Genomic DNA, 26,758 nt, shown 5'->3' on the forward strand with positions numbered 1-26,758 from the left:
CGAGCAATCCTTACCTTCGAAAAACCAAAGGTAGCTAAAAGCTACCAGATGGCGACCGTGAAAAAGAAAAAAGTGAAAACGGTGCAAACCAACAAACGAAAAACTCAGTTGCATGAAATCGAGCAAGGGTGCCACAGAAAAATAGCCTTTAACTGAATAATATACTTGGAAATGTGAATGTATCAATTTTGAACAGGAGTGATAAAAGTTCGTTATAAGGATGTTTACGAGAAGTTAAAGTTGATCCTGAACGTGATCGGTTTGTTGATGTCATTTTTTTTTTTTGAACTATGAATCGAGAAAAGTTCGATTCCGAACAAGTGACGTTTTGAAATAACTGGTTATACCTGGATATGGACATTCAAGTGTTTGACAGTGGCAACAAATTCAGACTACTGATTGGTGATCGATAAGCATGCAAGTTTGCTTTTGGCAATGAAACAAACGTGTGAAATCATCCACACCGAAGAAGAATTAGTGCCACACAGAGAACTAGTGCCACGTAGAGATTGACTAATCATGACCCAAGGAAACGGAGACACCCGCATAACACCATGAGGAAGTGAAGCAGCTGTACGGCAACAGTTTGGTAACGATGCCTACACACCCGCCACAGGCCCACGAGTTGTTACAAATTAATTCGACACGTAGCAGTACCTCTCCCTACTCGGACGGTTTGGGTGCATGACTGTCGGAGAGTAACGGTGATACTAGCAACAGCAGCAGAATCCGGAGGTAAGAGTTCGATGAACAGAAAACGCTGTTTTCTTTCCAATGCATGAAATACAGATGTCACCGGAGAAGATGCAAATCAAGATTCATTTTAACAGCATTATTGAACTTACGTCAAAAACCAAACAAAAATGAATAATTTGTATATTTTTATTTCGTGTAGTTTTCAAACGGTTCAGAATATCGCCCTGACGTCAACAGAAAAGTGACAGAAAATTTTATGCGCATTTTGAAAAAAAAACTGTTGTTCTTGATCAAAAAAACGAATAACTTAGAAAAAGGAAATACCTTAACGATTTTTTTTCCTTTAAACAAAACTTAAGTCATCTTGAAAACAATCATATTTTGGAAGATTTTAGTTAAAATTATTTTGATTTGACAAAACATTTACACTATGTTGTTCTGTTGAGGAATAGTGCAATAATCCGACGAAAATAAAGTCAGGATTCTATTTTAGCTTTTGTTCTTATTCAGTGTAATTTATACCAAAATCAGATAGTCTATCAAAATTGATACACTACAAAGCAGATCTATTAAAGATACATTACAATCCAAATAATGTATTTTGATCCTTCCATTTTCCAAATTGCTCTTAAGACATGAGATATAGTCGGGATTGCAAAAACAAATTCCTCCCAAAAATGTTTCACCACAACCTGTTCACCGAATGTATGGATATTAAATTATTATATACTGCATGTTAAATTTTAATTATTAGATACTAATACATTAAATTTCAAAAAAAATGGGGTCTAGAACAAGTAAATCCCCGACAGTAAGCGGAGATCCGCAAATAAATATAATTAATAGCTTGGAACAGCACGCAAATTGGCAAGATAACCAAGATACGAAATACTGGTTATTACTGACCATTTGTTCCATACAACTGATATTCACAATTTATCAAACGTACACAAGATACGTCAAGCGCCAAGCATTTAAGAAGGCAAGGAAATCGCTTGCAAGTATAGATCAAATTTAGAATGCACATAAATTAGAGATAAAACAGACTAACAGATAGACAAGTTAACATACGCATTTGTTTTTGCGTATTCATGCAAAGGTTACGAGAAATAGACTCGCACCTTTGCAGGATACAGCTAAATTTAAATAAGAGCAAGGGCAGGGCTAGAACCCTACAAGGTATTCTAGAGAAAAAGGAAGAAATTTCCGATCTCTATAATGAATACAAAAGCAAATTAAAACATCGGATATCGCACGAAGAGTGGAACATCGAATGCGATAAGTTTCTAAATTTAAAAACAAAGTACCAAGCATCATTAGAGATCTTGGATACAACAACAATATTAAAGAAAACTACTTTAAAAACTCTAGCTAAAACAGCCATATTTTGCAGACGGCTATCGGCAGGTAAACCAAAAATGCCTGACTTTGATATTAAAACTGCGCCAGCCATCGTACAAAAGTACGATGGAACTGCTGACGAGTTGGAGGCATTTATCGACTCGGCTCAGTTACTAAAAGAAATGACATCGGCAGAACATATGCCGATGGCAATAAAATTTCTTAGAACTAGATTAACGGGTAAGGCAAGACTTGGCCTACCCATTAACTTAGTATCAATTGATGCACTTACAGCGGATGTAAAAGCCCGCTGTGCATCAATCAAAACCCCAGATGAAGTTCTCGCTAAATTGAAATTTTCACAACAGCGAGGACCTCTCAACAAATTTTGTGATGAAGTAGAAGAATTAACACTTCAACTGCAAAACACTTATATAGAAAGGCAAATTCCAGGTGATGTAGCAGCTTCAATGGCTACAAAAGCTGGAGTTAATGCCCTAATTCACGGTTTAAAAAACCATGAAACACGTACTATACTTAAAGCAGGAAATTTTTCCTCAATAAAAATAGCCACACAAAAAGTATTGGAGAACTCGGAGCACGAAAGCCACAGCGTACCAAATGCACAAATTATGCATTTCCGGCACCGTCAACACTACGATCGTGTTGACAACACACGAAATTATCGTGGCAATACACGTGTTAGAGATTTTGATAGGCGACGTCCCAATGTACAAACTAACCGATATAACACATATGGTAACATGCAGCACTATACTCCTAATAATACACAAGCTAACCGATTTAGCACAAACGGGAACACGCAGCAATTTTACCAAAACAATAACAGAGGACGAGGAAGAAATAATTCGACTCCTCAGCATAACAATTACCGCAGTAAGCAAGGTCAGGGACGATATATATATGTCACTGACTCAGCACCAAGAAGCCTACCTGATCAACCAACAGCGGACCTGATACAACCACCGCCAAACCATCTTTTTTTAGGAAACGGGCAGTCTACACATTAAACGTAGCTGCCTCGAATTTCATAAAGCTCAAATTGAACAATTCGAGCAAGATGTGCACTTTCCTGGTCGACTCAGGAGCTGACATATCACTCATTAAAAGCGAATGTATCTTGCCAGGTACAAGCATAGATACAACTCGCAAATACAAACTAAAAGGGATTATTCCTGGTGAACTGCAGAGCCATAGAATTACCAAATGCATCTTTTACATGCAAGACACACCTATTGAGGGTACTCTGCATATAATTAACGATGATTTTCCTATACCAACCGATGGTATTATTGGAAGAGATTTTTTGGCAACATACCGATGCTCGATAAATTATGATGCATGGTTGCTGTCAATGCATGTACATAACATAAATATAGATATACCTATACACAATAATCTAGGTGGCTCAACCTGGTTACCAGCTAGAGCAGAAACATATAGAATAATTAATAATTTTAATCCAGAAGGAGACGTTGTGTTAATTGCCTCAGAGATCGCCCCTGGAGTATTTAGCAGCAACGCAATTGTAAATAAAGAATCTCCTTATATAAAGATTGTAAATACCAATAACGAACCCGTTTTAATCAAACATTTGTTACCACAATATGAACATTTAACCAATTTTCAATTGGCGACGATCAGCGAAACTGATTCTCGGAATATTAAACGAAATGATGCTCTCCAAGAGGAGCTCAATTTAAAAAAATTTTCGGCATCTGCAAAAGATAGCCTTATTAAATTATGCAATAAGTATAACGATATCTTCCACCTAAAGGACGACACACTATCTGCAAACAATTTCTATAAACAAAAAATACACCTGAGTGACAAATCACCAGTATATATAAAAAATTATAGAAACGCGCATAGCCAGCGTGAAGAAATGTGCCGTCAAGTGGACGACTTAATCAAAAATGATGTGATAGAACCATCTGTTTCTAATTATAATTCACCTATTATGCTTGTTCCAAAGAAAACAACTAGCACAGAAAAGAAATGGAGACTAGTTGTAGATTTTCGGCAACTAAATAAAAAATTACTAGCCGACAAATTTCCTCTACCAAGAATTGACGACATTCTTGACCAACTTGGCAGAGCAAAGTATTTCTCTACTCTAGATCTACAGTCCGGTTTCCACCAAATAGAAATCGAGAAAAAATCTAGAGAATTCACCGTATTCTCCTTACAGGAACGCGGACATTTTCAATTTAAACGATTGCCATTCGGACTCAATATTAGCCCGAATAGCTTTCAACGCATGATGTCAATCGCACTTAGCGGACTAGGTCCCGAGTGCGCATTTCTCTATATTGACGACATCATAGTCATCGGTTGTTCAATCAACCATCATCTTGCAAACTTGGAAAAAGTTTTTCAGAAATTAAGAAACCACAATTTAAAATTAAATCCATCCAAATGTAATTTTTTTCGAGCTGACACCACATTTCTGAAAAAGGAATTCAGCCAGATAAATCCAAATTTGATACGATCTGCAACTACCCTATACCTAAAAATGCAGATGACGTACGACGATTCGTCGCGTTCTGTAATTATTACAGGCGTTTTATAAAAATTTTTGCTCAGATAGCAAACCCTTTGAACAAATTATTAAGGAAAAACACTACCTTCGTTTGGAATATTGAATGCCAAAATGCATTTGATATGCTTAAAAATCAACTAATTTCCCCAACAATTTTACAATTTCCTGATTTTAACAAAGAATTTGTTCTAATAACAGATGCTTCCAAAATTGCATGTGGTGCTATCCTAGCACAAACATATGACAATATTGAATTACCAGTAGCATTTGCCAGCAGAACCTTCACGAGAGGCGAAGCAAATAAATCTACTGTAGAACAAGAGTTAACAGCCATACATTGGGCTATTAACTATTTCCGACCATATTTATACGGACGAAAATTCACTGTTAAAACTGATCATCGACCGTTGGTCTATCTTTTTTCAATGAAAGAACCATCATCTAAATTAACTAGAATGAGACTAGACCTAGAGGAATTCAGTTTTACGGTACAATATGTACAAGGTAAAATGAATGTAGGTGCTGATGCTCTTTCTAGAATAAATATCGACTCTGAAAAATTAAAACAATTAAATTTATACGTGGTGCAAACTAGAGCAAATACTCGCAAACAAACAAATTCAAATATAGACGCGATATCGAATGATGCTGAGCCCGATCAACTCAAAATCTACGAGTCGCTAAACAATGAAGAGGCATATAACCTCCCAAAATTAATGTTAACACAAGAAAACAACAAAATCCATATACAAATCATGGATAAAAGCTACAAGAGGGAATTGACTCCAGCGTTAACAGTCCCTAGCAAGCTATCAAAAAACCTAGGTCACATTTTACAAAATGTGGAATTACTGGCAAACAATAAAAAAATTACCACTTTAGCTCTAGCGCTAAATAGTGAGATTCTTAAGGATATGAATATTCAAGAATTTAAAGATAAAGGCCAACAAATATTGAAGAATGTATCAATAATTCTATATACTCGCCAGCAAATAATAGAAAATCCTGAAAAACAAAAAGCAATTATCAAAGCCAACCATGACACACCGATAGGCGGTCATGTTGGATCATATCGATTATATAAAAAACTTCGTTGCCAATACTATTGGCCAAAAATGAAAATACACATAAGAGAATATGTAAAAAATTGCCTAAAATGTAAACAGAATAAACATACTTACAAAACTAAAGAAAACCTCATACATACTCCTACACCTACTAAAGCACTAGATAATATCTCAGTAGACACAATCGGTCCATTTTCAAAATCAAACAGTGGTAACCGATATGCCATAACAATACAATGCGATCTGTCAAAATATGTAATAATCCAAGCGATTACTGATAAACAAGCAAATACGCTAGCAAAGGCACTTGTCGAAAATTGTATCCTTGTATATGGCGCACCCAAATTAATTAGAACAGATCAGGGAACAGAGTACAAAAATGAAGTATTCTTACACATGAATAAATTGTTAAATCTCAACCATCAGTTTTCTACAGCATACCATCCAGAAACAATTGGAGGTTTAGAGAGGAATCACCGTTGTCTGAATGAATACGTAAGACAGTTTATCAATCACGCCCAAACGGACTGGGATGATTGGCTGCCTTACTATGCGTTCTGTTATAACACGACACCTCACACAAACCACCAATACACACCATTTGAATTAGTATTTGGTAAACAGGCAAACATCCCACAAAATCTCATGTATTCCGAAAACACTCACACACAACCCATATACAATTTTGACCAATACCACGCAGAACTAAAATACAAACTACACTTAGCAGCACAAAAAACAAAAGCAATATTAGATAATACAAAGCAAATACGAAACTTAAGTCAAGAGATTTCATTCGTAACCCAACTTTGTACCGGGAAACAAGTGCTTTTTGTTCTCTCCGGTGTGGTTTAGTTTTTTCGGTGGTACGAAGGTGCTTGCTGTGGCAGAGGCTGCAGTAAAGCATTACTAATAAACAGTCCCGCGAGTGATAATTGTTACCTGCGATATCAGTTAAAGTAGTGCAGTGAAGTGCGTTACTAAACATTTTTCTTGCCTGAAAGACGGCTTTGTTTAGACGAGCTATATCAGCTCTACTGTGTGAAGGTCACGCGGGTGACGGATAAAACAAACGAAGGATCAATTCACCTACCAGCTCGTCAGGAACGTTTTTTACTTTTCTTATCGATTTTTTTCTTTTTATTGCTTTTGATTTTTTATTTTGATTTAAGTTAAACAGTGCGGTCGAGCGTGTTGCTCCCGCAACAAAATGGAACAAACAGAAGGATCACCCTCCGAAGAGGAATATTATGAAGAAGAAGAACGTATATCTGATACTGAGACAGATAATGTTATGGTCGATCCACTTCCCCCACTTTCCCCCAATGTCTCACAGCCCCCCCGAGTCAAGGTTTACCAGGATGGATCCGCTGGTCCTTGGGTGGTATACTTTCGGCCCAAAAATAAACCGTTAAACAGCATAACTGTTGCACGGGAGCTGACAAAACGTTACTCGGCCGTAACCGAGATTAAAAAGGTTCAGTCAGACAAACTGCGCGTAGTCGTTACTGACTTGAAACAGGCCAATGATATCGTTAGCAATAGCCTCTTTACGCTGGAGTATCGCGTCTACATCCCTTCTCGTGATGTGGAGATCGACGGTGTGGTAAGTGATGCGGGTCTAACTGTCGATGATCTGATGAATGATGGGGCTGGCCGCTTTAAGGACCCTAACCTTCAATCAGTTAAGATTTTGGAGTGCAAGCAATTGCACTCAAAGTCCATCGAAGATGGTAATTACTATCCATCAGACTCGTTTCGCGTAACCTTCGCCGGATCTGCACTTCCGAGCTACGTTGAAGTGGGAGGAGCTCGTCTACCTGTACGCCTGTTTGTACCGCGGGTCATGAATTGTTCCAATTGCAAGCAGCTAGGTCACACGGCCACCTACTGTAGCAACAAGCAACGGTGCGGTAAATGTGGGGAACGCCATGCGGATGATACTTGCAGTAGCCCCGCTGAGAAGTGTGTTTACTGTGGGGAGAATCCGCATGCACTTTTGACATGCCCAACGTACAAACTTCGCGCGGATAAACTGAAGCGATCCGCCAAAGATCGCTCCAGACGCTCTTACGCAGAAATGCTTAAAAGAGCTGTTCCACTTATCTCCGAAAACCCATTCGCTCTCTTGCCAACTGACGATAACGCCTCTAACGACCCTTGCGAGGGGCATTCTTTGGCTCCGCTTGGAAACTCTAAGAAAAGACCTAATCAAAACTCACCTGAACTTCCTCGTAAGGGTCCTAGGTTGTCCCAAACAAGGGTACAAAATAAAAATAATTCATCAACTGGAAGTGCTGGTACAAATCCGAAGATAATACCTCCTGGTTTTGGGAAATTGAGATACAACCAGGAGTTCCCAGCACTCCCCGGGGCACCAAAAATCCCAAGTGCTCCAATTTTACAGTCAGAAACTCAACCTAAAACGGGATTCCTTAAATTTTCTGACATTGTGGACTGGATATTCACAGCTTTCAACATTACCGATCCTATGAAAAGCTTGCTGGTTGCTATTCTACCAACAGTAAGAACATTTTTAAAACAGTTGACTGAACAATGGCCCCTCCTTACAGCGATCTTATCCTTCGATGGCTAACTTATTAGACGGAATCAGGGATCTGATCACTGTTTTACAGTGGAACTGCAGAAGTATTATCCCCAAAATTGATTCATTAAAACACTTGCTAAATTACAATCATTGTGATGCATTTTCCCTATGTGAAACATGGCTAACTTCTAATATAAACCTCAACTTCCACGATTTTAACATTATCCGCTTGGATCGAGAAGACTCATATGGGGGGGTACTTTTAGGGATCAAAAAGTGCTACTCCTTCAATCGAATCAACCTCCCTTCAACGCCAGGCATTGAAGTTGTCGCTTGTCAAACAACAATCAAAGGCAAAGATCTTTGCATTGCTTCTATTTACATTCCTCCTAGGGCCATGATGGGATATCGAAGATTCTCCAACGTGATTGAACACCTTCCCTCGCCCCGCCTGCTTCTTGGAGACTTTAACTCTCACGGTACGGGGTGGGGCTGTCTATACGACGATAATCGATCTTCGACAATTCAAGACCTTTGTGACAATTTCAATATGACAATTCTGAACACAGGGGAAATGACACGAATTCCTAGACCACCTGCGCAAGCAAGTGCACTGGACATATCTTTATGCTCGACATCACTACGGTTAGATTGCAAGTGGAAGGTAATATCTGATCCCCACGGTAGTGACCACTTACCAATTGTAATTGCAATCACCACTGGTTCAAGACCATCGACACCAATTAATGTTCCCTATGACCTCACACGAAACATTGATTGGAAGAGCTACGCTGCTGAGATATCCAAAACTATCGATTCAACACAGATACTTCCCCCGGAGGAAGAATATAAGTTTTTGTCCAACTCGATTCTCGATAGCGCGATTCAAACTCAGACGAAACGAGTACCCGACGTGAACACCCAAAAACGTTCTCCCAACCCGTGGTGGGACAAAGAGTGCTCAGACGTGTACGCGGAGAAAGCTGCCGCGTATAAAACTTTCCGGAACGACGGGTTAGTTGCTAGTTATCGAGTGTACGCGATATTAGAAAAGCGAATGAAAAATTTAATGAAAGCTAAGAAACGCAGTTACTGGCGCCGGTTTGTCGACGGGTTAACAAGAGAAACATCGATGAGCACTCTTTGGGGCACGGCCCGACGTATGCGAAACCGAAACAGTACTAACGAGAGCGTGGAATATTCAAACCGTTGGATATTCAATTTCGCCAAGAAGGTTTGTCCGGATTCCGCCCCGGCACAGAAAATCTACCGCGCCGCGTCGCCTTACAATACCGCGAACGAAACACCGTTTACGATGGTGGAGTTCTCACTAGCTCTCTTATCATGTAACAATAAAGCCCCGGGGCCAGATAGAATTAAATTCAACTTGTTGAAGAATCTGCCAGACTCTGCCAAAAGACGCTTGTTGAATTTATTTAATAGGTTTCTTGAGGGTAACATTGTCCCACATGACTGGAGACAGGTGAGGGTCATCGCCATCCAAAAACCAGGAAAACCAGCCTCCGACCACAATTCGTATCGTCCGATTGCAATGCTGTCCTGTATCCGGAAGTTGTTCGAGAAAATGATCCTGTTTCGGCTCGACAATTGGGTCGAAACAAATGGCTTACTGTCAGATACACAATTTGGCTTCCGCAAAGGCAAAGGGACGAACGATTGCCTTGCGTTGCTCTCAACAGAAATTCAAATGGCATATGCTAACAAAGAGCAGATGGCATCAGTATTCTTGGATATTAAGGGGGCTTTCGATTCAGTTTCGATCAACATTCTTTATGAGAAGTTGCACCAGCATGGTCTTTCGCCAATTTTAAATAACTTTTTGCTAAACCTGTTGTCTGAAAAACAAATGCATTTCTCGCATGGCGATTTATCGACATCACGATCTAGCTACATGGGCCTTCCCCAGGGCTCATGTCTAAGCCCTCTCCTCTACAATTTTTACGTGAATGACATTGACGAATGTCTTGTCAATTCCTGCACGCTAAGGCAGCTTGCAGATGACGGTGTGGTCTCTATTACAGGTCCTAAAGCCATCGACTTGCAAGGACCACTGCAAGATACCTTGGACAATTTGTCTGCATGGGCTCTCCAACTGGGTATCGAGTTCTCCACGGAGAAAACTGAGCTAGTCGTATTTTCTAGAAAGCGTGAACCAGCGCAACTACAGCTTCAATTAATGGATCAAACTATTGCTCAGGCTTCAACATTCAAATATCTCGGGGTATGGTTCGACTCTAAAGGTACCTGGGGATGTCACATTCGGTATCTGAAACAGAAGTGCCAACAAAGGATCAACTTTTTCCGTACAATAACTGGAACATGGTGGGGTGCCCATCCAGGAGACCTAATCAGGTTGTACCAAACAACGATATTATCAGTGTTGGAGTACGGATGTTTCTGCTTTCGCTCCGCTGCGAACATACACTTCATCAAACTGGAGCGAATCCAGTATCGTTGCTTGCGTATTGCCTTGGGTTGCATGCACTCGACCCATACGATGAGTCTCGAAGTGCTGGCGGGCGTTCTTCCGCTGAAAAATCGATTCTGGGACCTCTCATATCGATTGCTCATTCGATGCGATATTCTGAACCCATTGGTGATTGCAAATTGCGAAAGGCTTGTCGAGCTTAATTCTCAGACCCGATTCATGTCCTTGTACTTCGATTACATGGCACAGAACATCAATTCATCTACATATAACGTCAACCGTGCTCATCTCTTAGATACTTCTGATCCAACTGTATTTTTCGATACATCCATGAAGGAAGAGATTTATGGAATTCCGGATCATATTCGCCCACAAGTGGTCCCAAATATTTTCTATAACAAATACCATCAAGTCGACTGCGCCAAAATGTTCTACACTGACGGATCAATTCTCGACGGGTCCACAGGCTTCGGTATCTTCAACGAAAATCTTGCTGCCTCATTCAAACTCAATGATCCTGCTTCAATTTACGTCGCAGAATTAGCTGCCATTCAGTATACTCTCGGGATCATTGACACCCTGCCCTCAGACCATTACTTCATCGTTTCGGATAGTCTCAGCTCCATTGAGGCCATCCGTGCGGCGAAGCCTGGAAAGCACTCACCGTATTTCCTGGGGAAAATACGGGAATATCTGAGTGCTTTATCTGAAAAATCTTACCAGATTACCTTGGTTTGGGTCCCGTCACATTGTTCTATTGCGGGCAATGAGAAGGCGGACTCTTTAGCCAAGGTGGGCGCATTAGAAGGCGACACTTACGAAAGACCAATTTGCTTCAACGAATTTTTCAGTATCTCTCGTCAGAGGACGCTCGATAGTTGGCAAACCTCATGGAGCAATGGGCATCTGGGACGGTGGCTACATTCCATTATCCCGAAGGTATCAACGAATGCTTGGTTTAAGGGGTTGGATGTGAACCGGGACTTTATTCGTACGATGTCAAGGATCATGTCCAACCATTACTCGTTTGACGCGCATCTCCGTCGTATAGGGCTTGCTGAAAATAATCATTGTGTTTGTGAGAACGGCTATCACGACATCGAGCATGTTGTTTGGCTGTGCGCAGAGTACTGTGTTGCCAGGTCCCAACTAATAGATTCCCTTCGGGCCCGAGGTAGATCACCCTATGTGCCAGTCCGGGACGTTCTGGCAAGCCGTGACCACCCCTATATTTTTCTTATCTATATCTTTTTGAAAACCATTGATGTCCAAGTTTAATACATTTTACCCTCTCTCATTCACAGTAGAATCTCACCAACCTATCCCTGTATCTACAATATGGCATTGCTTCACGAGTCTTCGGTGCACACTCTTCTTGATAACCGTCTATCCAGAACATCATGACATACCGCACATGCAGATGATATAGAGTGCCAATAATTATCCGAAATATCGACCCTCCTCTCGCCCCTGCGATTACAGGCTGGAAACTACAACACTACAACAAAGTGTGCATATCCGCCACAATGATCAATCAGCAAACGACGATGTCAATTACACAATATGTATCCCACTTCCTACCTTTTTCCTTTACTTACATAAGAGGGGAGCAAGCCGCCCCTAAATACGGCTTTCCCTTCCCCCACTAACATGTGACATGTAATATAAAAAAAATGAATTATCGGCCTCGTTAAGCTACAGCATTTGGGCCTAAATAAACGTATTTTAAGATAAAAAAAGATTAAGTCAAGAGAAAATAAGTAACCCAATTGATGTAAAACCTCTAGATAAGGTAATGTTGCAGAACGAAAATAGAAGAAAGTTAGATAAAGTATACCAAGGCCCGTACACAGTTATTTCAATTCAGTATCCAAATATTACCATACAAGAAGATACCACAGGTTTAAAACAAATTGTTCATAAAAACAGGATAATCAGATTATAAAAAAAAAACACATACCACAAATGTACATCCAAAATATAAAAGCTATCTGGAGAGAAGCAAAAGCTACAAGTTTTTTTCGAATAATTTCACTTAGTTACATTATTCTTCCAAAAGGAGGGTGGTGTAATACATCTAATCACCTATCTCTAGCTCATTCAAATTAACTACCTCGGCTCGGTACACGCCTTAGCGAAACCGTCCATATGGTTCGCATGTGTCGTGAACGCCGAGAAACACCCAGCTAAAGCAAAATATATTCAATTGTTTATTGATAGAACCTTTCGCTTTACAAGCATTTTTTCCTACGTCCAGTGCTATCTATGGGCACACACCCTCTGCCCGAGTAGCGACCAATTCTAGGTAGCCTTTCTGTCTCTCTCCAATTGGCTTTACTCAGAATAACCAAAAATACAAACATGTCGCGCAACATGCCAGCGCATATAAAATAAGCCTTGGGAATTAATAAAAAAACATTCTTAGTCTTACCTTATACACAGCGAGCAATCCTTACCTTCGAAAAACCAAAGGTAGCTAAAAGCTACCAGAAAGTACCTTTTGTTTACCTACAATTTGCAACAATCATAATCATTTCTCAGACTTGAAGTTCAATCAATAGTGCTTGTTAGGGTCCGCAGTAATCATCCAAGACATTGTATTTATTTGTAATGTCCAAGACATTGTATTTATTTGTAATAAATATGGCTAAATTTTTAATAACGCTCATTAGGCCATAATAATATTTTGGTCTTCGATACGCCCTGCTTTACCGACCTTTTTCAATTTGATAACGTTGATGCGGCTGAAGACAACAGCCTGATTTCAGAACTGTTATGCTGTTAAGCCTTAAGTATATTTTAAGTAAAAATACTCATTTCATCACTTACCATACTATTCATGTGCGACCCGCATCCAAAAATATTGCCTTCAACGAAAGAGTTGTTCAGATAGTTAAATCTACGTTTAGTTTAAGGTGAGTTACATAATATATCTTGTTGTTTACTAGTTCCTTTTTGATTCCTATTCATATTATCGTGGTTGTTAGATCGTACCCAGCAATGTTCAACCGAAATTCCGTTATATCCTGCTACAGAAACAAACGATTCTAACTAGAATCGGCTGTGTCAATGGAGCCGAAATACTAACTAGATCCAACCGGTTTCCGACTCATTTTTCAGTTCGACTTGCTGGATACCTTTGAACGACAGCTAAGGTTACAACTTGGCACAGTTTCACCTCTAGCAAAAACTAAATATAATTATATTCAATCATACGCAACCTCACCTAATTATGTTTCTCCTATAGGTACTACTAGGTGCGCAGCAGAAAGTGCTGTTCATGTCGTCAGCCCTTACACAAGATTGAAACAATATTTTCAAGAGTACAAGACGATTCCCTAGTTGGATAAAATGTGTATCGCACGGACTTTAGTTATAGGTTAATGAACCATCAATCGACAACCCAATCGCATTGATTAACAAAACTTTAAATATGCATCTAATTGTAGCGGCAGCTGAGAGAAATCAAAAACATTAATACTAATTTAAACAAACGCCTCCAACGAAATCTCAGTGCCGGTTTATTGCTGTAGCGGAGAGAACGGTAGGAGGTGTTCGATAGAAACCAAAAATGAAGGATCTTAACAGAAGGACTTGGGTAGGAGATCGAAAACGATATGAGAAGTGTAATTCAGGTAAGGTAATTCAAATTTATGGAAAGAAAAATGCTCGGTATGATTTTCATTGGTTTGTAGTTTTCTTTGCAGTGATGCTTTATCAGGAATAATCCCGCACAATATATCACTCGCATACAGTAAGTAAAGTTATTGCGAGCGGCAAAACATCTAATATTGATGGAGATGGCAATTCAATGTGGGAAAATTAGTAAATTCATATGGAAGTAATAATAGATGGACAAATAAAATTTAAACACAGTTTTCATTTTCAAAACATACAAGTGCATTGCCAATACTTTGCATTAGTAAAGAAGTTTTCTCCGATTCGGGTTTACCAAATAACTTAAATTTTCTTTTATCGATCTAGATGCAATCTGTTGCTCCGATAGTGACAGCCTAGATTTGCTAATAATCAATCGTGGAATATCAAGCGCAATCGCATTGAATCGATTCGATGTTCTTTTTATCTGCGTTGATAGCTCTTTATGATTATGCAAACTAGCTGAGTTCATCGTTGTATCAGGAACTCAGGAACATTTACTTTGTGCTCCCGAGTCCAAATCTGGCTTTAAGCGGTAAGTGATCCAGTGTATTGTGCCGCTTGTTATTGCAATCCAGGCTGTTTTCAAACACAATATGTTTCGTGCTATATTCTTGGATATTAAGGGGGCTTTCGATTCAGTTTCGATCAACATTCTTTATAAGAAGTTGCACCAGCATGGTCTTTCGCCAATTTTAAATAACTTTTTGCTAAACCTGTTGTCTGAAAAACAAATGCATTTCTCGCATGGCGATTTATCGACATCACGATCTAGCTACATGGGCCTTCCCCAGGGCTCATGTCTAAGCCCTCTCCTCTACAATTTTTACGTGAATGACATTGACGAATGTCTTGTCAATTCCTGCACGCTAAGGCAGCTTGCAGATGACGGTGTGGTCTCTATTACAGGTCCTAAAGCCATCGACTTGCAAGGACCACTGCAAGATACCTTGGACAATTTGTCTGCATGGGCTCTCCAACTGGGTATCGAGTTCTCCACGGAGAAAACTGAGCTAGTCGTATTTTCTAGAAAGCGTGAACCAGCGCAACTACAGCTTCAATTAATGGATCAAACTATTGCTCAGGCTTCAACATTCAAATATCTCGGGGTATGGTTCGACTCTAAAGGTACCTGGGGATGTCACATTCGGTATCTGAAACAGAAGTGCCAACAAAGGATCAACTTTTTCCGTACAATAACTGGAACATGGTGGGGTGCCCATCCAGGAGACCTAATCAGGTTGTACCAAACAACGATATTATCAGTGTTGGAGTACGGATGTTTCTGCTTTCGCTCCGCTGCGAACATACACTTCATCAAACTGGAGCGAATCCAGTATCGTTGCTTGCGTATTGCCTTGGGTTGCATGCACTCGACCCATACGATGAGTCTCGAAGTGCTGGCGGGCGTTCTTCCGCTGAAAAATCGATTCTGGGACCTCTCATATCGATTGCTCATTCGATGCGATATTCTGAACCCATTGGTGATTGCAAATTGCGAAAGGCTTGTCGAGCTTAATTCTCAGACCCGATTCATGTCCTTGTACTTCGATTACATGGCACAGAACATCAATTCATCTACATATAACGTCAACCGTGCTCATCTCTTAGATACTTCTGATCCAACTGTATTTTTCGATACATCCATGAAGGAAGAGATTTATGGAATTCCGGATCATATTCGCCCACAAGTGGTCCCAAATATTTTCTATAACAAATACCATCAAGTCGACTGCGCCAAAATGTTCTACACTGACGGATCAATTCTCGACGGGTCCACAGGCTTCGGTATCTTCAACGAAAATCTTGCTGCCTCATTCAAACTCAATGATCCTGCTTCAATTTACGTCGCAGAATTAGCTGCCATTCAGTATACTCTCGGGATCATTGACACCCTGCCCTCAGACCATTACTTCATCGTTTCGGATAGTCTCAGCTCCATTGAGGCCATCCGTGCGGCGAAGCCTGGAAAGCACTCACCGTATTTCCTGGGGAAAATACGGGAATATCTGAGTGCTTTATCTGAAAAATCTTACCAGATTACCTTGGTTTGGGTCCCGTCACATTGTTCTATTGCGGGCAATGAGAAGGCGGACTCTTTAGCCAAGGTGGGCGCATTAGAAGGCGACACTTACGAAAGACCAATTTGCTTCAACGAATTTTTCAGTATCTCTCGTCAGAGGACGCTCGATAGTTGGCAAACCTCATGGAGCAATGGGCATCTGGGACGGTGGCTACATTCCATTATCCCGAAGGTATCAACGAATGCTTGGTTTAAGGGGTTGGATGTGAACCGGGACTTTATTCGTACGATGTCAAGGATCATGTCCAACCATTACTCGTTTGACGCGCATCTCCGTCGTATAGGGCTTGCTGAAAATAATCATTGTGTTTGTGAGAACGGCTATCACGACATCGAGCATGTTGTTTGGCTGTGCGCAGAGTACTGTGTTGCCAGGTCCCAACTAATAGATTCCCTTCGGGCCCGAGGTAGATCACCCTATGTGCCAGTCCGGGACGTTCTGGCAAGCCGTGACCACCCCTATATTTTTCTTATCTATATCTTTTTGAAAACCATTGATGTCCAAGTTTAATACATTTTACCCTCTCTCATTCACAGTAGAATCTCACCAACCTATCCCTGTATCTACAATATGGCATTGCTTCACGAGTCTTCGGTGCACACTCTTCTTGATAACCGTCTATCCAGAACATCATGACATACCGCACATGCAGATGATATAGAGTGCCAATAATTATCCGAAATATCGACCCTCCTCTCGCCCCTGCGATTACAGGCTGGAAACTACAACACTACAACAAAGTGTGCATATCCGCCACAATGATCAATCAGCAAACGACGATGTCAATTACACAATATGTATCCCACTTCCTACCTTTTTCCTTTACTTACATAAGAGGGGAGCAAGCCGCCCCTAAATACGGCTTTCCCTTCCCCCACTAACATGTGACATGTAATATAAAAAAAATGAATTATCGGCCTCGTTAAGCTACAGCATTTGGGCCTAAATAAACGTATTTTAAGATAAAAAAAGATTAAGTCAAGAGAAAATAAGTAACCCAATTGATGTAAAACCTCTAGATAAGGTAATGTTGCAGAACGAAAATAGAAGAAAGTTAGATAAAGTATACCAAGGCCCGTACACAGTTATTTCAATTCAGTATCCAAATATTACCATACAAGAAGATACCACAGGTTTAAAACAAATTGTTCATAAAAACAGGATAATCAGATTATAAAAAAAAAACACATACCACAAATGTACATCCAAAATATAAAAGCTATCTGGAGAGAAGCAAAAGCTACAAGTTTTTTTCGAATAATTTCACTTAGTTACATTATTCTTCCAAAAGGAGGGTGGTGTAATACATCTAATCACCTATCTCTAGCTCATTCAAATTAACTACCTCGGCTCGGTACACGCCTTAGCGAAACCGTCCATATGGTTCGCATGTGTCGTGAACGCCGAGAAACACCCAGCTAAAGCAAAATATATTCAATTGTTTATTGATAGAACCTTTCGCTTTACAAGCATTTTTTCCTACGTCCAGTGCTATCTATGGGCACACACCCTCTGCCCGAGTAGCGACCAATTCTAGGTAGCCTTTCTGTCTCTCTCCAATTGGCTTTACTCAGAATAACCAAAAATACAAACATGTCGCGCAACATGCCAGCGCATATAAAATAAGCCTTGGGAATTAATAAAAAAACATTCTTAGTCTTACCTTATACACAGCGAGCAATCCTTACCTTCGAAAAACCAAAGGTAGCTAAAAGCTACCAGAAAGTACCTTTTGTTTACCTACAATTTGCAACAATCATAATCATTTCTCAGACTTGAAGTTCAATCAATAGTGCTTGTTAGGGTCCGCAGTAATCATCCAAGACATTGTATTTATTTGTAATGTCCAAGACATTGTATTTATTTGTAATAAATATGGCTAAATTTTTAATAACGCTCATTAGGCCATAATAATATTTTGGTCTTCGATACGCCCTGCTTTACCGACCTTTTTCAATTTGATAACGTTGATGCGGCTGAAGACAACAGCCTGATTTCAGAACTGTTATGCTGTTAAGCCTTAAGTATATTTTAAGTAAAAATACTCATTTCATCACTTACCATACTATTCATGTGCGACCCGCATCCAAAAATATTGCCTTCAACGAAAGAGTTGTTCAGATAGTTAAATCTACGTTTAGTTTAAGGTGAGTTACATAATATATCTTGTTGTTTACTAGTTCCTTTTTGATTCCTATTCATATTATCGTGGTTGTTAGATCGTACCCAGCAATGTTCAACCGAAATTCCGTTATATCCTGCTACAGAAACAAACGATTCTAACTAGAATCGGCTGTGTCAATGGAGCCGAAATACTAACTAGATCCAACCGGTTTCCGACTCATTTTTCAGTTCGACTTGCTGGATACCTTTGAACGACAGCTAAGGTTACAACTTGGCACAGTTTCACCTCTAGCAAAAACTAAATATAATTATATTCAATCATACGCAACCTCACCTAATTATGTTTCTCCTATAGGTACTACTAGGTGCGCAGCAGAAAGTGCTGTTCATGTCGTCAGCCCTTACACAAGATTGAAACAATATTTTCAAGAGTACAAGACGATTCCCTAGTTGGATAAAATGTGTATCGCACGGACTTTAGTTATAGGTTAATGAACCATCAATCGACAACCCAATCGCATTGATTAACAAAACTTTAAATATGCATCTAATTGTAGCGGCAGCTGAGAGAAATCAAAAACATTAATACTAATTTAAACAAACGCCTCCAACGAAATCTCAGTGCCGGTTTATTGCTGTAGCGGAGAGAACGGTAGGAGGTGTTCGATAGAAACCAAAAATGAAGGATCTTAACAGAAGGACTTGGGTAGGAGATCGAAAACGATATGAGAAGTGTAATTCAGGTAAGGTAATTCAAATTTATGGAAAGAAAAATGCTCGGTATGATTTTCATTGGTTTGTAGTTTTCTTTGCAGTGATGCTTTATCAGGAATAATCCCGCACAATATATCACTCGCATACAGTAAGTAAAGTTATTGCGAGCGGCAAAACATCTAATATTGATGGAGATGGCAATTCAATGTGGGAAAATTAGTAAATTCATATGGAAGTAATAATAGATGGACAAATAAAATTTAAACACAGTTTTCATTTTCAAAACATACAAGTGCATTGCCAATACTTTGCATTAGTAAAGAAGTTTTCTCCGATTCGGGTTTACCAAATAACTTAAATTTTCTTTTATCGATCTAGATGCAATCTGTTGCTCCGATAGTGACAGCCTAGATTTGCTAATAATCAATCGTGGAATATCAAGCGCAATCGCATTGAATCGATTCGATGTTCTTTTTATCTGCGTTGATAGCTCTTTATGATTATGCAAACTAGCTGAGTTCATCGTTGTATCAGGAACTCAGGAACATTTACTTTGTGCTCCCGAGTCCAAATCTGGCTTTAAGCGGTAAGTGATCCAGTGTATTGTGCCGCTTGTTATTGCAATCCAGGCTGTTTTCAAACACAATATGTTTCGTGCTATATTCAATAGGCTCTGACCTTTGTTCTAGATGATATTACTTTTATTTTCTTTCTGGTGTTGTTATCGGTCTGACCTACCACAGATGTTCACCAATAATCAGACATCCCTTAAGTGTATTGTAACAAAGTAACAATAAGAGCCAATTATCGAACGAGTTTCAAATGCTAAAGATTCTATAAAACTAAAAGCCTTATCACCAAATCGAAATAAAAACATGGCTCAGGTAAGGCCGCAAGAACATTTGATTATCAATAAGAGACAGTTGTCAAAAGCCTCAACAACAACAGCTGATTATCAAAGGACGGTAAAGAAGGGCGTCACGATGCACTAACATACAAAAAAAGGGGTAATACACATTTTCGGGTATTTCAGAGCCGAAATAAAGTTTTCTTAGATAATGCAGGTTTATAATGATGCATTTGTCTACTATGTTTATTTTGGCGTTTGAATTAGGTTTCCAGCTATTAGCGTAGAAAACTAGTAATTAAATACGATCCGAAAATTTTCAAAGTTGATTTTCTCCAAAGCATGCAGTTGCTGTAACGCCCTTCTGAAAAATTGTCCTAGATTTATTGAGATGTCTAGAATAAATCTCTGCAAATCCAAAGAACATAACGCTGTCGGGCCGTAAGAGCATAGCATACGCCTCTAGGGATCTGAAAAATATGGTGCAGTTGGGTTGCATAAGGTAAATAGAAATGAAATCACAAGTATTTAGATATTAAGCATAGGTCCCTAGGGATCTGAAAAGTATGGTGTAGTCGGGCCCAAAGAGCTCTTTGATACCCTTGGGTGGCATAAGGTAAAATGCTTTTCCCTTTACATGTAGAAATCATTCATAAAAAGTGACGATAGAATTTGTCGGCGCAGTAGAAATGAAATCACAAGTGTTTAGATAAAAAAATAGCAGTTTAGATATTTAGCATAGGTCCCTAGGGATCTGAAAAGTATGGTGTAGTCGGGCCCAAAGAGCTCCCTTGGGTTGCATAAGGTAAAATGCTTTTCCCTCGGCACCGTTCATTATAAGTGACCATGGAATTTTTCGATAGTGGACAATATTTTTAATTTTTTTTTTGATTGATCAATAATCTATTACCATTTCAGTAGGTTTTTAGCCTATGAGGTATTCCGATTTTAACGGTTTATATGAGCAATTCCAATGCGACCTTACTAACCACCCTGTAACTCCGGAACCAAAAGTCAGAGCCGCATGAAATTCAATAGCAGTTATTGGGATTACTGTATCTTTCACTTGAAATCAAGTTTGTAAAAATCGGTCAGTAATTCGCTGGGGAATAAGTGTGATATTAGCTTAGGAACTTAGCGAGTTCCCCGTGGGTCTCATGAGTCGTCATAGGTGGCCAGTGTGGTAAAAGCTACTTCAATTGATCATTAGTGATCTAGACCCGCAAATCCATGTAATGTTGCACCCATTTTAATATGTATTGCATTATTTGCGCATCATGGTGGTACCAGTTTATATGGGAACTTGTTATGTGACCGCACTCATCAACCCGTAACTTCGGAACCGGAAATCGGATCAACTAAAAATTCAATATTTAATTCAGTTTGTGCAAATCGGTTCAGCCATCTCTGAGAAAATTGTTTGACACATACACACGTACATCGGTACACACACATGCATACATACACACAGCCATTTTCCAATTTCGACGAACTGAATCGAATGGTATATGACACTCGGCCCTCGGTTAAAAAGTCGATTTTTTCAGTATTCATTTTCGTTATATGTGAAGGGCAAAAGGGTGCAAAATTGGCAAATTCCTAAAAAGTCGATATTTATAAAAAAGAAAAAAATCGAGCTACCATAAAATCTCGACGTTTCAAGCATTTTAAAGATTGGCATCAAAAATTCGAATTCGATTTCTGAAATTTCATGGGGTCCCCCCATTGAAAAAAAAATTTTGAGTTCTGGCTTATATGGAAATTTCATATGTAACCGGACGGTTCAGTCTATATTTCCGGAACCATATAAGCCATCCATGCGAAATTTTATAGATTATCTGATAATATAATTATCATTTGGGACTAAGTTTGTGAAAATCGGCCCAACCATTTCCGAGAAACTGATGTGAGTTTGTTAATTTTGAAAGATGGCCGCTTTTCCCGGGCACTTCCGGAACCGTCTATGGTGATCAATATAGTCAACGAAAGTTTGGTTGGCCATCAGTGACATAGAACTGCAAATTTAAGTTGTTTGAGAGACATTTTAGTGAAATTTTTACCTTTTTTGCTTTCATCGGAGTATCGGTTTGAATCGGAGTTGGTTTTGTGACCGCACGTCACAACCCAACCGGAACCGGAAGTCGGATAGGGATGAAATTTTAAAACCATTTACGGGGATAAAACACCTTTCATTTGAGACTAAGTTTGGTCGAATCGGTCTAGCCATCTTTGAGACACCAATGTGACTGCTATTCTGAATTTGGATACTTCCGCCGGGGCTTCCGGAACCGATGATGGTGGCCAATGTGGCCAAAGAGACTTTAAATGGTTGTTAGTGACCTAGTACTACAAATCCAAGCAGATGTGGCCACATTTTGGAAAAAATTTCACCTTTATGCATTCATTGCAGAAATTGTAAAAATCGACATTTTTCGTGTGATCGTACTCATCACCCTGTAATTCCGGAACCGGAAGTCGGATCCATTGGATATTCTATAGCAGCCTGGGGGTGGGCGTAGCGTAGGTGGTAAATCGATTGCCTTGTACGCAGTGCACCTGGGTTCGACTCCAGTGTTGGGAAATTATCAAAAAATCAAAAATCGGTAACGCATAAAATTACTAGTGATTCTCTTACTCGATATTTATTATCAGCAAAATCACGGATGAGTTTAGCAATACAATGAAAATGTGAAATCCATTACGCCTTCTTCGATCTCATAATCGTGATAAGTTTTTCTTTCACACGTACTCATAAAATCACCTAAGGAAAAAATCAATCTCACCAATTATCAATGATGTATGATATTGATTATTTTATTATGCGTATAAAGTGCTATATCAGTTTCGTCAGCCATTTTGCAGTAGCTGCGATTGAACAACTAGAGCTGAATATAACGGGAGATGCGGGAAGGTAATTAGGGCCCAACACATTTGTTTAGGGGGGAAATGTTCTCGTATGCAGCGAACCAAAATATTAATTTAACGTTATAGTACAAATAGTACATGTCCCTATACTATTTAACATGTTTGAGTGTTAGGATTTTAGTTGACCAACAGCCCAACAGGGCTTACATCGTGATCACCGAAGCCGCCAAAACACTAGAAACCCGGAAACTTCACACGGTTTCTTTGCTTTAGGGAGTTTGAGTGAGTGTAACATCGACTACACCAGTGTAGTGCATTGTCAAAAACGAAAATGCCATTAGCAGTGTCTTCTACTAATAGAGCCTACAAAATATGATGAGAGAGTTTAGCCAGAGACAGATCATCCAACGCTGAGAAAAATTGTTCACGATCTTTTAATAAAATTTCTTCTACTCAAATGTGTAGCAATCACGTGATGATTTTATTTTGGTTACCGTTGCGTGAACAGTAATGGGTGACAACGGCCACATAAAATTGAAAACGAGAATACTAGATCAACATCGTTCTCTATATATCAAGTTATAAGGATTGTGATGTCAGGTGGTAATAATGAAAACGATTATCATCGGTGATTTTTTGCGACGGTGATCATTGATTTTAAATTTTTTGATTATGATTATGACAACACTGCTCCCGGCCCCCACACATAGGGTTAGAAATGTTTCATAATAGATTTTTCTAACCCGCAGAGGCAAATGACCTTAAGGTTAAAACATATATAATCGAAATTAAAAAACTACAGCCCTATGGGGTTGCACGAACTAAATCTTTATAACACAAGATAAGCTTTTAAAAATTGTAAAAACTTTTCGATTGTGTGTGGTAAAAAACCCGGACCGGTGAAGAAAAATCAAATTTTAGGCAATATAATCACTAGAGTGACAAGAAAAAAGTTACCCCTATCGGCCCACCCCTGAGTCGATTCCTAGTTCCACCAGGAGTACTTGCACCATATTTGAAGTAAATCGAAAAAGTCTAGCTACCGGACCAACGTGCCTGAAGTTTGTATGGGATTTTTCTACAATTTACATGGAGAAAACACACTAGCTCGCATTTCCACCGCTAGGTGGCACAGTATATATCGTAGTATCACTGTAATAGGAAAGATCATTTAATTGTCTACAACTTTGTCGAAGACGGCTAGTCAATCCGACTCTGTTGAAAGAAGTTATTAAACTTTTAGCGAAGTGATGTCTGAGTCAGTTTTGCATAGGGCCAGCAGTGCATGGTTGTGTATCAGTACCTAGATCAGTACTCGATTCGCATGAACTAAACAGTTTTGTGAAATAATGGTTAGGTTTAGCTGAATAGTATGTACAGAAGAATTATAGTAAATAATACGAGTCATATTTTGGTTAGAACATTTTAGCTCCACTAACTTTTAAACGGAGAGAAATAGATATTAGGTGTCTTCCACAAAGTTGTAGAACAGGTATTTTTCAATAATTCTCGGAACATCTCGATATTCTATCTCTCTTTTATGAAAAAGTTAGCGTTGGCGACCTCTATGCGGCCACAGGTGGAACTAAAATTTTATAACCAAAACATAACTAGTAATATGTACTACAATTCTTCTGAACATTCTATTGAGCTAAACCTAACAATAGGGATCTTTAGGGGTGTGCGTGTTAAGACATATTCTGATGCAGATTAGTACCGTGAGTTAATATATCAGTCCTTTATCAATTTTTAGGCCCGAAACCATTGACATTTTTTTTGTTTGTTTCCTTTTAGGACAATAACAATAACAAACTCGTGCGACTTGCACGACTGTATAGGTTGCCTTATCAGATCTACCATAGTTTGTAGATGAAACTTGGGATGGCAGGGTGCTAGCGGATTGCAAAAGTGACAGATCATGTTGTATGGGGTGCTGTCCCGGTTAACAATGAGGCGAACGACTTAGTAGGACAACTGTCAGTTTGTTTGTTAAATTTAATTTGGTTTTTTTAGTTTTAAAATCAGAAAAAATAATTTAATTAAAGTTTAAGAACGATATGAGTGTACTCGTAAAGACATCCGCTATCAATACATATGAAAAACTTACACAATTTTTCCAAATTAAAGATCCCTATTATTTCAAATAAAAAATGTAGTTCGTGGTAATCGAGTCCTGATACACAACCATGCACTGCTGAGCCCCATGCAAAACCGACTCAGACATCACTTCGCTAAAAGTTTAATTGTGTCACCTAGTAGCGAAAATGCGAGCTAGTGTGTTTTCTCCATGTAAATTGTCGAAAAATCCCATTCAAACTTCAAGCACGTTGGTTCGGTAGCTAGACTTGTTCGATTTGCTTCAAATTTGGTACAAGTACTCCTGGTGGGACTAGGAATCGACTCAGGGGTGGGCCGATTGAGTTTTCAAAAATTCATTATTTTTCTGGGCAGTCCAATAATCATATTTTATGTATAGACCAAGCTTTCTAGTTATACTTTGCCATTATCATATATCGAAACTATAAATATACAGTCGTGATTCGCTGGTTGGACACTTTTTCACTGGACCACTTTTTAGTTGGACCTCCGCTAGTTGGACCGTTGTCCAACTAAAAAGTATCTGAACGTCAAAATCTCATGGCAAATTGACTTTGAAAATCTATCTGTCAATCTTTTACACTACTAATGTCTTCTTTGGAGAGTTTTTGACATTTGTCAGTCGGTCCAACTAGCGAATTAAATTCGTTAGTTGGACATAGGCTGTGGTCCAACCAACGAATCACGACTGTACAAGAATCGAAAACAATTTTATATATGAAATAAGATGCGTTTTTGCAACGGTTCTTCGAGTGGCAGTGTATTCATTCATAAAAAGGCTTTGTAGTATATACCTATTAGCAAAATCAAAATAGGATAGGCTGAGTGGAAATGAATCACGTGAAGTGAAAATGAATCAGTGAATTGATCGAACGTAAATAATAAACATTCGTTGTGCTTTCTATCGATCCGCGTAAATTTGTTGCTAAGAAAGTTTTCGTCATTGCTCAACGAAAGCACAGATTGCTATCATGCTGGTTACGCATGCAACCGCTAACAAACAGGGATGCCACATTGAAATCTGTGTTTCGGTCAACAATATCTTTTTACCACCTGAATAACTGAATCAGGAAAAAAACTGTGATAAATTTTCGATAAAAGTGTGAAAAATTACAAAATTTCCAAAAATCTGTGAAATTTTCATCAAGATGCCAAAAATCTGCCATCTGTGTCAAAAATTGTGAAAAAATGGGTTTCAGGGCAATTGCAGTACCTTTCTATTGAGACAGTAGTCAACGTATGGTGGGCCCAGCATCGCATCGCAAAATACATTACACGCAACACAAAATACATTACACGCAATGCAAAATACATTACACGCAATGCAAAATACATTATGAATTTCTATTTTGATGGAAAGAAATGCATTAAATTTCGCTGATTTTTATAAATGCATCGCAAATTATCTGCCTCTAGTCCTAAACCGTTAACTTTAGTAGTATAGTTTGTTCGGAGAAGTTTTTGCCTTTATGATTGCGAATCTACAGGAATATATTGTTCAGCGATTAATTCACCTATAAGTGATATACGAAATTTATTTGCTGAACTGATTAAGATAGAAACTTTGTGTCTTCTTCAAAGTTGTAGGAAATATTATTACAAGAGAAATTTCTGAACACACTATATACATAACTTTAATAGCTTTCGAGTTATAGAACATGCTATGTGAATGCCCGAATAGAAATGTACAATAACAAAACCACAAT

The 26,758-nt window shown here is 39.0% G+C and overlaps 2 long non-coding RNA genes across 4 annotated transcripts; both read left to right on the forward strand.

Moving 5' to 3' along the window:
* Window positions 1-13,403: 13,403 nt before the first annotated feature.
* Window positions 13,404-14,517, forward strand: LOC131689713 (uncharacterized). 2 transcript variants are annotated; one of them, XR_009305453.1, is made up of 4 exons: window positions 13,404-13,579; window positions 13,912-14,043; window positions 14,114-14,299; window positions 14,360-14,517. It is a non-coding gene; the product is annotated as an uncharacterized LOC131689713 (long non-coding RNA). The 2 variants fall into 2 exon arrangements; XR_009305454.1 differs by having other exon boundaries at window positions 14,372-14,517.
* Window positions 14,518-18,376: 3,859 nt separating this feature from the next.
* On the forward strand, window positions 18,377-19,488 carry LOC131689714 (uncharacterized). 2 transcript variants are annotated; one of them, XR_009305455.1, is made up of 4 exons: window positions 18,377-18,552; window positions 18,885-19,016; window positions 19,087-19,272; window positions 19,333-19,488. It is a non-coding gene; the product is annotated as an uncharacterized LOC131689714 (long non-coding RNA). The 2 variants fall into 2 exon arrangements; XR_009305456.1 differs by having other exon boundaries at window positions 19,345-19,488.
* The last annotated feature ends 7,270 nt before the right edge of the window (window positions 19,489-26,758 follow it).

The sequence above is a fragment of the Topomyia yanbarensis genome, chromosome 3 (genome assembly GCF_030247195.1).
Source record: "Topomyia yanbarensis strain Yona2022 chromosome 3, ASM3024719v1, whole genome shotgun sequence".
NCBI classification, from domain to species: domain Eukaryota; kingdom Metazoa; phylum Arthropoda; class Insecta; order Diptera; family Culicidae; genus Topomyia; species Topomyia yanbarensis.